The sequence below is a fragment of the Euprymna scolopes genome, unplaced genomic scaffold, assembly GCF_053919585.1.
Source record: "Euprymna scolopes isolate OS-2025 unplaced genomic scaffold, ASM5391958v1 sca1, whole genome shotgun sequence".
Taxonomy (NCBI): Eukaryota; Metazoa; Mollusca; class Cephalopoda; order Sepiida; family Sepiolidae; genus Euprymna; species Euprymna scolopes.
This window is the reverse complement of record NW_027633102.1, coordinates 1,723,408-1,734,647: the sequence shown is the minus strand read 5'-3', so window position 1 is coordinate 1,734,647 and position 11,240 is coordinate 1,723,408. Positions and strand designations below refer to the sequence as shown.

The 11,240-nt window shown below is 60.5% G+C and overlaps 2 non-coding genes and 1 pseudogene across 2 annotated transcripts in view; all 3 read left to right on the top strand.

Moving 5' to 3' along the window:
• Window positions 1-5,070: 5,070 nt before the first annotated feature.
• On the top strand, window positions 5,071-7,442 carry LOC145273415 (small subunit ribosomal RNA; annotated as a pseudogene).
• Window positions 7,443-7,837: 395 nt separating this feature from the next.
• LOC145273343 (5.8S ribosomal RNA) lies at window positions 7,838-7,995 on the top strand. The gene has a single exon (XR_013866337.1). It is a non-coding gene; the product is annotated as a 5.8S ribosomal RNA (ribosomal RNA).
• Window positions 7,996-8,590: 595 nt separating this feature from the next.
• Window positions 8,591-11,240, top strand: part of LOC145273143 (large subunit ribosomal RNA) — a 5,721-nt gene continuing 3,071 nt past the window's right edge. The window contains exon 1 of the ribosomal RNA XR_013866175.1: window positions 8,591-11,240. This exon is cut by the window's right edge and continues 3,071 nt beyond it. This is a non-coding gene — a ribosomal RNA (large subunit ribosomal RNA).

Here is an 11,240-nt window from a genome sequence, read left to right as displayed (position 1 = left end):
CTTAAGCAAGTTTGACTGACGCCTACCGACACCGGTCAGGTCGGCGAGGCTCCCGGCGGCCCCGAGCGGGACCACAGGTTGCGGAAGGCGTCCAAGTGAGCGGCGGCGAGAGGCGGAGGCCCCCGGGGTCGACTCCGCGGCCCCCGGGTCGGTGTGCGGGCCTCCAGAGCTCGATAAAGTAGTGGTGTCGCTAGCGGTCGAGAAGGCACTTTTCGACGCCTACTGCCACCCCCACATGGCGGTAGGCGCAAAACTGGAAAATCGCCGACCAGAAATGTCGCTTCGTATAATCGACGTTTTTTTTGACCACCATTTTCAGGTGTCGGAGGTGGGTCTGGACGAATACCAACACCATTTCTGGGGTTTCACAACCGCCCGGCTTCTCCGACATATGTTGGAAAGGAGTAGCGATCGAGCGACGGGGGCTGTCGGTAGGCGGCCGCGGGTTGCATGTGTGCCCGGGACAGCACCCCCATCCAACTAAGGGGTGTCCCCCGGGGGCCAGGGGGACCTCGTCCAGGTCGGCCGGGCGCTTCCAGACGCCTACCGACACCGGTCAGGTCGGCGAGGCTCCCGGCGGCCCCGAGCGGGACCACAGGTTGCGGAAGGCGTCCAAGTGAGCGGCGGCGAGAGGCGGAGGCCCCCGGGGTCGACTCCGCGGCCCCCGGGTCGGTGTGCGGGCCTCCAGAGCTCGATAAAGTAGTGGTGTCGCTAGCGGTCGAGAAGGCACTTTTCGACGCCTACTGCCACCCCCACATGGCGGTAGGCGCAAAACTGGAAAATCGCCGACCAGAAATGTCGCTTCGTATAATCGACGTTTTTTTTGACCACCATTTTCAGGTGTCGGAGGTGGGTCTGGACGAATACCAACACCATTTCTGGGGTTTCACAACCGCCCGGCTTCTCCGACATATGTTGGAAAGGAGTAGCGATCGAGCGACGGGGGCTGTCGGTAGGCGGCCGCGGGTTGCATGTGTGCCCGGGACAGCACCCCCATCCAACTAAGGGGTGTCCCCCGGGGGCCAGGGGGACCTCGTCCAGGTCGGCCGGGCGCTTCCAGACGCCTACCGACACCGGTCAGGTCGGCGAGGCTCCCGGCGGCCCCGAGCGGGACCACAGGTTGCGGAAGGCGTCCAAGTGAGCGGCGGCGAGAGGCGGAGGCCCCCGGGGTCGACTCCGCGGCCCCCGGGTCGGTGTGCGGGCCTCCAGAGCTCGATAAAGTAGTGGTGTCGCTAGCGGTCGAGAAGGCACTTTTCGACGCCTACTGCCACCCCCACATGGCGGTAGGCGCAAAACTGGAAAATCGCCGACCAGAAATGTCGCTTCGTATAATCGACGTTTTTTTTGACCACCATTTTCAGGTGTCGGAGGTGGGTCTGGACGAATACCAACACCATTTCTGGGGTTTCACAACCGCCCGGCTTCTCCGACATATGTTGGAAAGGAGTAGCGATCGAGCGACGGGGGCTGTCGGTAGGCGGCCGCGGGTTGCATGTGTGCCCGGGACAGCACCCCCATCCAACTAAGGGGTGTCCCCCGGGGGCCAGGGGGACCTCGTCCAGGTCGGCCGGGCGCTTCCAGACGCCTACCGACACCGGTCAGGTCGGCGAGGCTCCCGGCGGCCCCGAGCGGGACCACAGGTTGCGGAAGGCGTCCAAGTGAGCGGCGGCGAGAGGCGGAGGCCCCCGGGGTCGACTCCGCGGCCCCCGGGTCGGTGTGCGGGCCTCCAGAGCTCGATAAAGTAGTGGTGTCGCTAGCGGTCGAGAAGGCACTTTTCGACGCCTACTGCCACCCCCACATGGCGGTAGGCGCAAAACTGGAAAATCGCCGACCAGAAATGTCGCTTCGTATAATCGACGTTTTTTTTGACCACCATTTTCAGGTGTCGGAGGTGGGTCTGGACGAATACCAACACCATTTCTGGGGTTTCACAACCGCCCGGCTTCTCCGACATATGTTGGAAAGGAGTAGCGATCGAGCGACGGGGGCTGTCGGTAGGCGGCCGCGGGTTGCATGTGTGCCCGGGACAGCACCCCCATCCAACTAAGGGGTGTCCCCCGGGGGCCAGGGGGACCTCGTCCAGGTCGGCCGGGCGCTTCCAGACGCCTACCGACACCGGTCAGGTCGGCGAGGCTCCCGGCGGCCCCGAGCGGGACCACAGGTTGCGGAAGGCGTCCAAGTGAGCGGCGGCGAGAGGCGGAGGCCCCCGGGGTCGACTCCGCGGCCCCCGGGTCGGTGTGCGGGCCTCCAGAGCTCGATAAAGTAGTGGTGTCGCTAGCGGTCGAGAAGGCACTTTTCGACGCCTACTGCCACCCCCACATGGCGGTAGGTGTAAAATCGGAATAGACCGGACCAGGAATGTCGAGGGGGAAAAAAATGACAAAGTCCTGGTGTGCCTAGCCTACGAGAAGGCACTTTGCGACGCCTACCGACATCCCCATGTGGCAGTAGGCGTAAAACTGGAAAATCGCCGACCAGAAATGTCGCTTCGTATAATCGACGTTTTTTTTGACCACCATTTTCAGGTGTCGGAGGTGGGTCTGGACAAATACCAACACCATTTCTGGGGTTTTCCAGTTTGAAAGTTTTATAAAACATGTTCGGTAGGAAGCACACTTTGGTGTGTCGGTTCGTCGGAGCAGCGACTCTTTGCCTCGTGGTGGTCCGGAACGTCTCTACGGGCTTGTCGCAAAGGCGTCAGAAAGTGGCATCTCCGCCGCCTAGGGCTGTCACCGTTATCGCTGTCGCCCCGCGCTCCAACTTGTTTTGATCCGCCGCCTTCGTTCCTGCCAACCGTGCGCCCGCTCATCGTCGTTAGGTTATAATACGTGGTACGTGTGTGTGCTTCTCCGTGGACCTAGGGCTGCTCGACGTGTCGAACGATATGTTGGAACAACTAACGGCTCCTTTTCCTGGTTCCATAGTCGTCGTGGTACCCGCGTCGTCAGCCATATCTATGTCCACCATGTTTAGCCGATACGTTTGCTGCAGCTTCTGCTTCCGCCTCAGCGTTCGCCGCTCTCAGCCGCCGCTGTTGTTGCTGCCGTTCTGCCATTCAACCACTACCTGCGAATCTTTCGATGATCGGCCGAACGACCCATCGCTGTGCGACCGATAAATCCTCCGGATTAGGGAGAAACGCCGCCGCTCTCTGCCGCCGTCGAACGGAAAAACGTACATTGTAACGAACGAACGAACGAACGAACGAATTAACGAACGAGCGAACAAACAAACAAAAATAGCCGCGGGGGATGCACTATGTAGATCCTGATCCCCTTGTAACCATACGTACGTTGTTCGATGCTCTCCCGTCCTGGAAGTCGCCGCAGCAAACAGGAGGATGAGCAGCAGCAGGCGCCGCCGCCGTAACCGCCGCCTGCCTGCCGCCTCCTACTCCTGTCAGCGTCCGATCTCACAGCCGTGTGAACGTTCGCTGACACCCGATTTCTTTCCGTCTGGCAAAACCTTGGACGTCCCGCTCGCGGTACACGTGCTGCAGCGACTTCTCGTCCGACAACGCATAAGCGTCGACGTCTGCCGCCGCATCTTCTGATACGTGGACGGTGATAGCGCTAGTCCCTTCTTGCGCCACCTCCACCTTTGTTAGCGCCAAAGAAGATCGATCGAGCAGTCGTGGTCGCAGTCGATTAACCCGTTTTCACCGTCCGCAGTTCCCAAGCCGCCGATCAAGTCGTTGCTCTTCTTGTTCGTTCTTCCCATACCGTCGATTTGCACGGCTGCCGGATGAGCCATCCTCTGTCCGGCGAAGCGCTCACGTCAGTGATCGATACTTGCACCGACAGTCCTCCCGCTCGCGACTCGGTGCTCGAATCGGACTCGTTCGTTTTTATCTCGATGCGATTGTGAAAAGGGGGACCGGTCGTCAATGTCGTGTGTGTCGACGATGTTGTTCGCCCGGTCCGCCGCGTTGTTGTCGTTTTTTTTTTTTTTTTTTTTCCCCTAACGTTCGCCGTCGCACGGACGAAAGGGTGAGAAAAAAAAAAAGCTCGAAAAAGCCGCCCAAAAAAATCGGACCGAGGAGCCGCTTGCGAGAACGCGCCATGTGCACGTTGTCTCTCCTCGGTTTTCCGAGCACGAACACGACGCCGGTCGGTCGGTCGGTCGACGAAGGCGACGACGAAGGTGACGGGAAAATTTACGCCGCCGCTGCCCTGGTCCAGCTCCTCCCCGATGACGGCTGTGATGTTGACGTTGACGTTGGCGACGACGACGACGACGACGGAGACGACGACGACGACGAGACGGCATCGATGGCGACCACGATGACGACGACCTCGACGAGTTCAGTCTGCACCTTGACCTCCGATGTCCGTGTGCACTGCCGTCGTGCTGTTTGTCGTTTGTCGTATGTATCGCTGTCAAGGGTGCCGTTGTCGTTGTTGTTGTCGACGTTGTTGCTTGCTCTCTCGTCTCGGTCGGTTGGTACGTTGATGACGACGACGACGACGAAGACGACGACGACGACGACGAGACGGCATCGATGGCGACCACGATGACGACGACCTCGACGATTCCAGTCTGCACCTTGACCTCCGATGTCCGTGTGCACTGCCGTCGTGCTGTTTGTCGTTTGTCGTATGTATCGCTGTCAAGGGTGCCGTTGTCGATGTTGTTGTTGTCGACGCTGTCGTCTGTTCTCTCTTCTCGGCCGGCTGTGACGTGGACGTTGACGACGACGACGACGAGACGGAATCGATGGCGACCACGATGACGACGACCTCGGCGAGTTCAGTCTGCACCTTGACCCTCGATGTCCGTGTGCACTGCCGTCGTGCTGCTTGTCGTTTGTCGTATGTATCGCTGTCAAGGGTGCCGTTGTCGTTGTTGTTGTCGACGTTGGTCGCTTTCGTTCTTTGAGTCTCGGTCTCGGTCCAAGTCAGGGGAGAAACAAAAAAGAGGCCATCAGCGCGGGCAGCGCGCTTCTACTGACGGCGAACCTCCTCGAAAAACAAATAAACACGTGCCCGTCGTTGTAGTTGTCTGTCTTATGTCGGTCGGTCGGTCGGTCGGTCTGTCGTTCTGTCGAAACAAAGTCCCAAATTCCAACGATACCTGGTTGATCCTGCCAGTAGTCATATGCTTGTCTCAAAGCTTAAGCCATGCAAGTGTAAGTTCACGCCACGCATTAGAACGGGCGAAACCGCGAATGGCTCAGGAACCGGACCTAATCCTCGGGACCGTATTCCTCCTCGGAGGCGATGGATAACTGTGGCAATTCTAGAGCTAATACATGTGACACAGGCCGCGATCGGTCGGCGCGCCGTCGTCGCCACGCCTCGCGCGCTGGCACCCGCGTCGGCCGTTCCGGGTCGCGGCGCTACATATTAGACTGAGACCGATGCGCGTCATTCCGTCCTCCCGTCGTCGGCGTTCCCGCTCGCGGGTCCGTTCGGTGGCGGGGCTCATAGGGCGGCGCGCTCCGCTTTGGTGACTCTGGATAACTCACTGGTCGATCGCACGAGCTTTCACGCCCGGCGACGGGTCTCTCGAGGGTCCGCCCTATCAACTGTCGACGGTCGGTTAAGTGCCTACCGTGGTTACTACGGGTAACGGGGAATCGGGGTTCGATTCCGGAGAGGGAGCATGCGAAACGGCTACCACATCCAAGGAAGGCAGCAGGCGCGCAAATTACCCACTCCCGGCACGGGGAGGTAGTGACGAAAAATAACGACGCGGGACTCTGTCGAGGCCCCGCGATCGGAATGAGTACACTTCAAATCCGTTAACGAGGACCAACCGGAGGGCAAGTCTGGTGCCAGCAGCCGCGGTAATTCCAGCTCCGGTAGCGTATATTAAAGTTGTTGCGGTTAAAAAGCTCGTAGTCCGAACTCGGGTTCGTGGTCGCGCAAGCGGCCCCGGGGCGGCGGCGCCATCGTCCGTCGTTGACTTTGGTCGTCCGTTCGCATTCCCGGCCCTTTCCGCCGGTGTCAACCGCTAGCATACCCGCCACGCGGTCCTGCCGGCGAGGTGGACGAGGAGGTCGTGATCGGGATCCGGGAAAAAAAAAAACAAGTGGTCGTCGGTTCGGTTCCGGGAGTAGTCTAACGGGGGGGTGCTACGTGTGTGTGTTTGGGTGTGTTCATTCGCATCCCCGCACTCTGACCCCCGCGCTTCTCTCCCTCTCCCTTTCCGCGCGTTCCTCTTTTTTTTTGAACCCCCCGGTCCGCTCCGAGTCCCTGCTTCGTGTCTTGTCTGCGCGCGTGTTGCGGTCGGCGGTTTCTCCTCCAAGGGTGCTCTTAACCGAGTGTCCGCGGCGGCCGGTACGTTCACTTTGAAAAAATTAGAGTGCTCAGAGCGGGCTGTTCAAGCTTGCATACGATAAGCATGGAATGATGGAAGAGGGCCTCGTCTACGTCTGTCGGTCTCCGTCTACGGCGAGGCAATGATCGAAGGGAGCGGTCGGGGCCACTCGTATTGCGACGTTAGAGGTGAAATTCTTGGATCGTCGCAAGACGAACTGCAGCGATGGCGTGTGGCAAGCACGTTTTCCTCGATCAAGAGCGAAAGTCGGAGGTTCGAAGACGATCAGATACCGTCGTAGTTCCGACCGTAAACGATGCCGACCGGCGATCCGCCGGCGTTCGCTTCCATGACCCGGCGGGTAGCCTGCGGGAAACCAGAGTTCGGTTCCGGGGGGAGTATGGTTGCAAAGCTGAAACTTAAAGGAATTGACGGAAGGGCACCACCAGGAGTGGAGCCTGCGGCTTAATTTGACTCAACACGGGAAAACTCACCCGGTCCGGACACCGGTAGGATTGACAGATCGATAGCTCTTTCTCGATTCGGTGGGTGGTGGTGCATGGCCGTTCTTAGTTGGTGGAGCGATCCGTCTGGTTGATTCCGATAACGAACGAGACTCCGGCCTGCTAACTAGTGCGCCGATGTCAGTGATTTTTACGGCGGGCTCGGCGTCCTCCGTGGCGCTCGGGTCCGGGTCGGTTTTCTCACGCACTTCTTAGAGGGACGGGTGGCAGAAAGCCACACGAGGCGGAGCGATAACAGGTCTGTGATGCCCTTAGATGTCCGGGGCCGCACGCGCGCTACACTGGAGGTATCAGCGGGGACTTCGCCCCGGCCCGAGAGGGTTGGGAAACCTCTGAACCACCTCCCGTGATAGGGATCGGGGCCTGTAACCAACCCCGTGAACGAGGAATTCCCGGTAGGCGCGGGTCAACAGCCCGCGTCGATCACGTCCCTGCCCTTTGTACACACCGCCCGTCGCTACTACCGATCGAACGGTCCGGTGAGGTCCTCGGATCTGGCCGACGACGCCGCCGGGCAGTGCGCGACGTGTCCGTCACGACACTCGTGCATCTACGCCTCGGCGTTCGATGCCTGGAGAAGACGACCGAACCCGATCGTTTAGAGGAAGTAAAAGTCGTAACAAGGTTTCCGTAGGTGAACCTGCGGAAGGATCATTACCGTTTTCCCGTTCGAGACTGGTTTGTTGTTTTCCGGCCTACCTCCTCTGTCTGTCGGCGTCAACGCCTCGAATGCGCGCAAACAAACCTATAAAAGGCGGAGCGAGAGATAGATTTGTGGTGACGCGGAGGTTTTTAAAGCCCCAGCTCTTCTTGCTTGCTTCCGCGTCTTACCACCTGTTTGTTTTTTCGCCCACCGCAAGTGATGGCCGCTTCTTCTTTGCCTTGTCGCCGCTTTATCGTTTTTTGTTTTTTTTGCAGCCGCTGTGCCACCGCCGCTAGCTAAAAACAAACTACTCGCGACATTGCAATGCCGTCACGCCTCCTCGCACAGACCTCCTCGCACACTACTAAATCTATATAAACAAAAACTAATATAAAAAACCCAAGTGCTGAACCCTGGACGGGGGATCACTCGGCTCGTCCGTCGATGAAGAGCGCGGCCAGCCGCGAGAACTGATGCGAATTGCAGGACTCAGTGAACATCGACACCTCGAACGCACATTGCGGCCCCGAGATCCCTTGTCTCGGGGCCACGTCCGGTCGAGAGGCGGAACGTTACATGTCTTTCTCCGTTAACGAAACGACATCTTGCCGTCCCCGTGCCCGCCCGGTCCTCGGCACGGTGGTAACCGGGACGTCGCAGGAGCGAGTGACGAGGGGGAAGAAAAATAAAAAAAGAATTGACTCCTTTCAATGTCTTTTTTTTTTTTAAAACCCTCTCCGGCCTCCTCCTTCGTCTCCCGCTGGCAGACCGCGGAGTCTTTTCCCTTTTCGACCGCGTGAAGAAACACTGTGGAGGAGGAGCAGGAGGAGTCTGTCCGAAAGCAGCCGAAGGGAGAACAAAACAAAAAAAAAAGCACCGACCTAACCGACTGCCGACGTAAGCGCCGCCTGCTCGTCTCGCTCTCTGCCTCATGAAGGTGTCTCTCAGCGACGCCTCGAGCAGCGCGACGAGCACGGCCGTCGCACCGTAAAAAGGTGGCCGCGTCGTAGGCAACGTCGGATGGGGAGGACCCACGCTTTTTTTTTAATTGTTGGCTTCTTCATTTTCGGTCGGACGGGCGCTATATCGGCCAGCCGTCGTCACACGGAGGGTACCGATCGAGATTCCTCTCCTCCAAACACCACACTCTACTAAAAACCGCCGCCCTCGGCTCGGACGAGACGACCCGCTGAACTTAAGCATATCGCTAAGCGGAGGAAAAGAAACCAACCGGGATTCCCTTAGTAACGGCGAGTGAACCGGGAGAAGCCCAACGCCGAATCCCGTCGCAAGTTAAAGGCTTCGGGACGTGTGGCGCATGGGTCGAAGGCAGCCGTTCGTTTTCGTCTCGCATAGTTCGGAGTTCCCTCGATCGGGGCCGCCCGCGGCGGGTGCCAGGCCCATTCGGTGCGGACGGCGAGCGACGGCCTTCGATCCGAGAGTCGGGTTGCTTGGGAACGCAGCCCAAATCGGGTGGTAAGCTCCATCCAAGGCTAAATACCGGGACGAGTCCGATAGTCGACAAGTACCGTGAGGGAAAGTTGAAAAGAACTTTGGAGAGAGAGTTCAAGAGAACGTGAAACCGCCCAGGGGTAAACGGGTGGGACCGCTCACCGCGATCGCGGGGGGACTCAGTCCGGTGCTGCCTAGGCTCGAGCCCAAACTCGATGTGTGTTCTTGAAAGAGAGGCCGTCGCGGCACAGGTCGTCGTTCGTCGTGTCCGCGGGGAACTCGTTCTCCGCGGGCCAGCTTTTGTGCCCGCGTCGCCGACGAAGGAGACGGGCCGCGTGGATAGCGGGAAGGGAAACGTGGTGACGACCGCGGCGTCGGTAGGTGGCTGCGTCGGTTGGCTGCGACGGAGGGGACTCGTCCTCTCGATCGCTGCTGCCGCCGGGCCCTAACCCGCCGCATCCGTCGCCGCCGCTTCTTCTTTCCTCCTGCTCCCTCCGCGCGCGACTCCGCTGCACCCGTCCCCTTCTCATCGCTCGGCGTAATCATGGCGCGGGCGCTTCGGCGCGACCTCCGCGCGGCCGGCACCGGACGCACTTCCCCTCCGGTCCGTCGTCGCGACCCGTTCCCGGCGTGCAGGTCGAACACGCGGGTTTTTTTCCGTAGGCGGCAGGCGTTTCATCACCCTGAAAACCCCCGTCTTCCCACCTTGTGAAGTCGGGGGCCACCGGCCGTCGGGCCCGCGAACGTAACTGCCCCTTTCTGCCGGGAACGGAGGAAATCTGACACGATCCGTTACACGTGGCGAGCCGGTCCGTTTTGATCCCGCCGGAAGTCGCGTGCGGGCGACGCACTCTGTGTGTCGCTCCTTAGGCGCCCCACCGTCTCGGGCGCGTGCGCGATGAGAGGCGGGATAGGACTGGCGCGGCCTCGCCGTCACGCACCTCGCCGACGTTTCGGGTTCTTGTCGGGGGCAACCCCGCCCGCGCCCGTTTCCGTTTCCGGAGAGGTCGCTCGGCGACGCTTTTTTACTCGAGCCGCCCGCCACCCCGGGTCAGCGACGTGCATCGGCAACCCACCCGACCCGTCTTGAAACACGGACCGAGGAGTCCTGGCCGTTCGCGAGTCGTAGGGGCCACCTCTGACTAACCCCGAAGGCGAAGCGAAAGCGAGAGAGCGTGTAGGAGGGCGTCGATCGGGAGAGGTGTCGTGGCAAAGTCGTCCGGGGGTCGTCGGGGGGTGTCGTCGGTCTCGTGCCGTCGTCTTCTCCTCGCCTCACCCGCCTCCGAGCCGTGCCCGATCCCGCCGGCGCGGCGTTTTCGGCCTTCCGCCGTCGCTGCTGCGGTGCCCGCAACTTTTCCTTTTTTCTCTCTTCCCGAGAGAGATAGGAGAGGGAAGGCTCGTGGCTGACGTGCGGTTGTTTTTCCCTCCTCCCCGAGAGGGGACCGGCGCATCTTCCAAAAAGGGGAATTGCCGGGCGCCAGCTTCCATATCCTCCTTCCGCCCATCGGTGAGATCCCGCGGCTTGAACTAGTCCTATTTTGTCGTCGAGTTTAGGCGCTGCGCGCGGGCGCATCACCCCCGGGTCGGTTTCCCCTTTTTCCGAGTACGACTCGGCCGACTCTGGCGTAGCGAGCGACCAGGGACCCGAAAGATGGCGATCCACGCCCGGTCGGGATGAAGCCAGAGGAAACTCTGGTGGAAGTCCGAAGCGCCTCTGACGTGCAAATCGATCGTCGGAACCGGGTGTAGGGGCGAAAGACCAATCGAGCCGTCTAGTAGCTGGTTCCCTCCGAAGTTTCCCTCAGGATAGCTGGCGCTCGATCGTCGCAATTCCATCCGGTAAAGCGAACGATTGGAGGCCCCGGGGCCGTTCACGGCCTCGACCTACTCTCGAACTCGGAACGGGTGGAACGGGCCGACTCTCCCGAACGACGGAGCCGACCCATCCGGCCGCCGCCGCCAGCACGCTTCGCTGGGCGGTTGGTCACCTCGAATGCGAGTGCCAAGTGGGCCACTTTTGGTAAGCAGAACTGGCGCTGTGGGATGAACCAAACGTCCGGCTAAGGTGCCTAACGCGACGCCCATGAGATCCCCGAAAGGGTGTCGGTCGATATAGACAGCAGGACGGTGGCCACGGAAGTCGGAATCCGCTAAGGAGTGTGTAACAACTCACCTGCCGAATCGACCGGCCCCGAAAATGGATGGCGCTGGAGCGACGGACCGATGCCGGACCGTCGCGGCGAGGAGCGATGAACTTTCGCGCCGAAACGATGCCGCGACGAGTAGGAGGGCGCCGCGGCGAGCACGGAAGCCTAGGGCGCGAGCCCGGGTGGAGCCGACCGCGGGTGCAGATCTCGGTG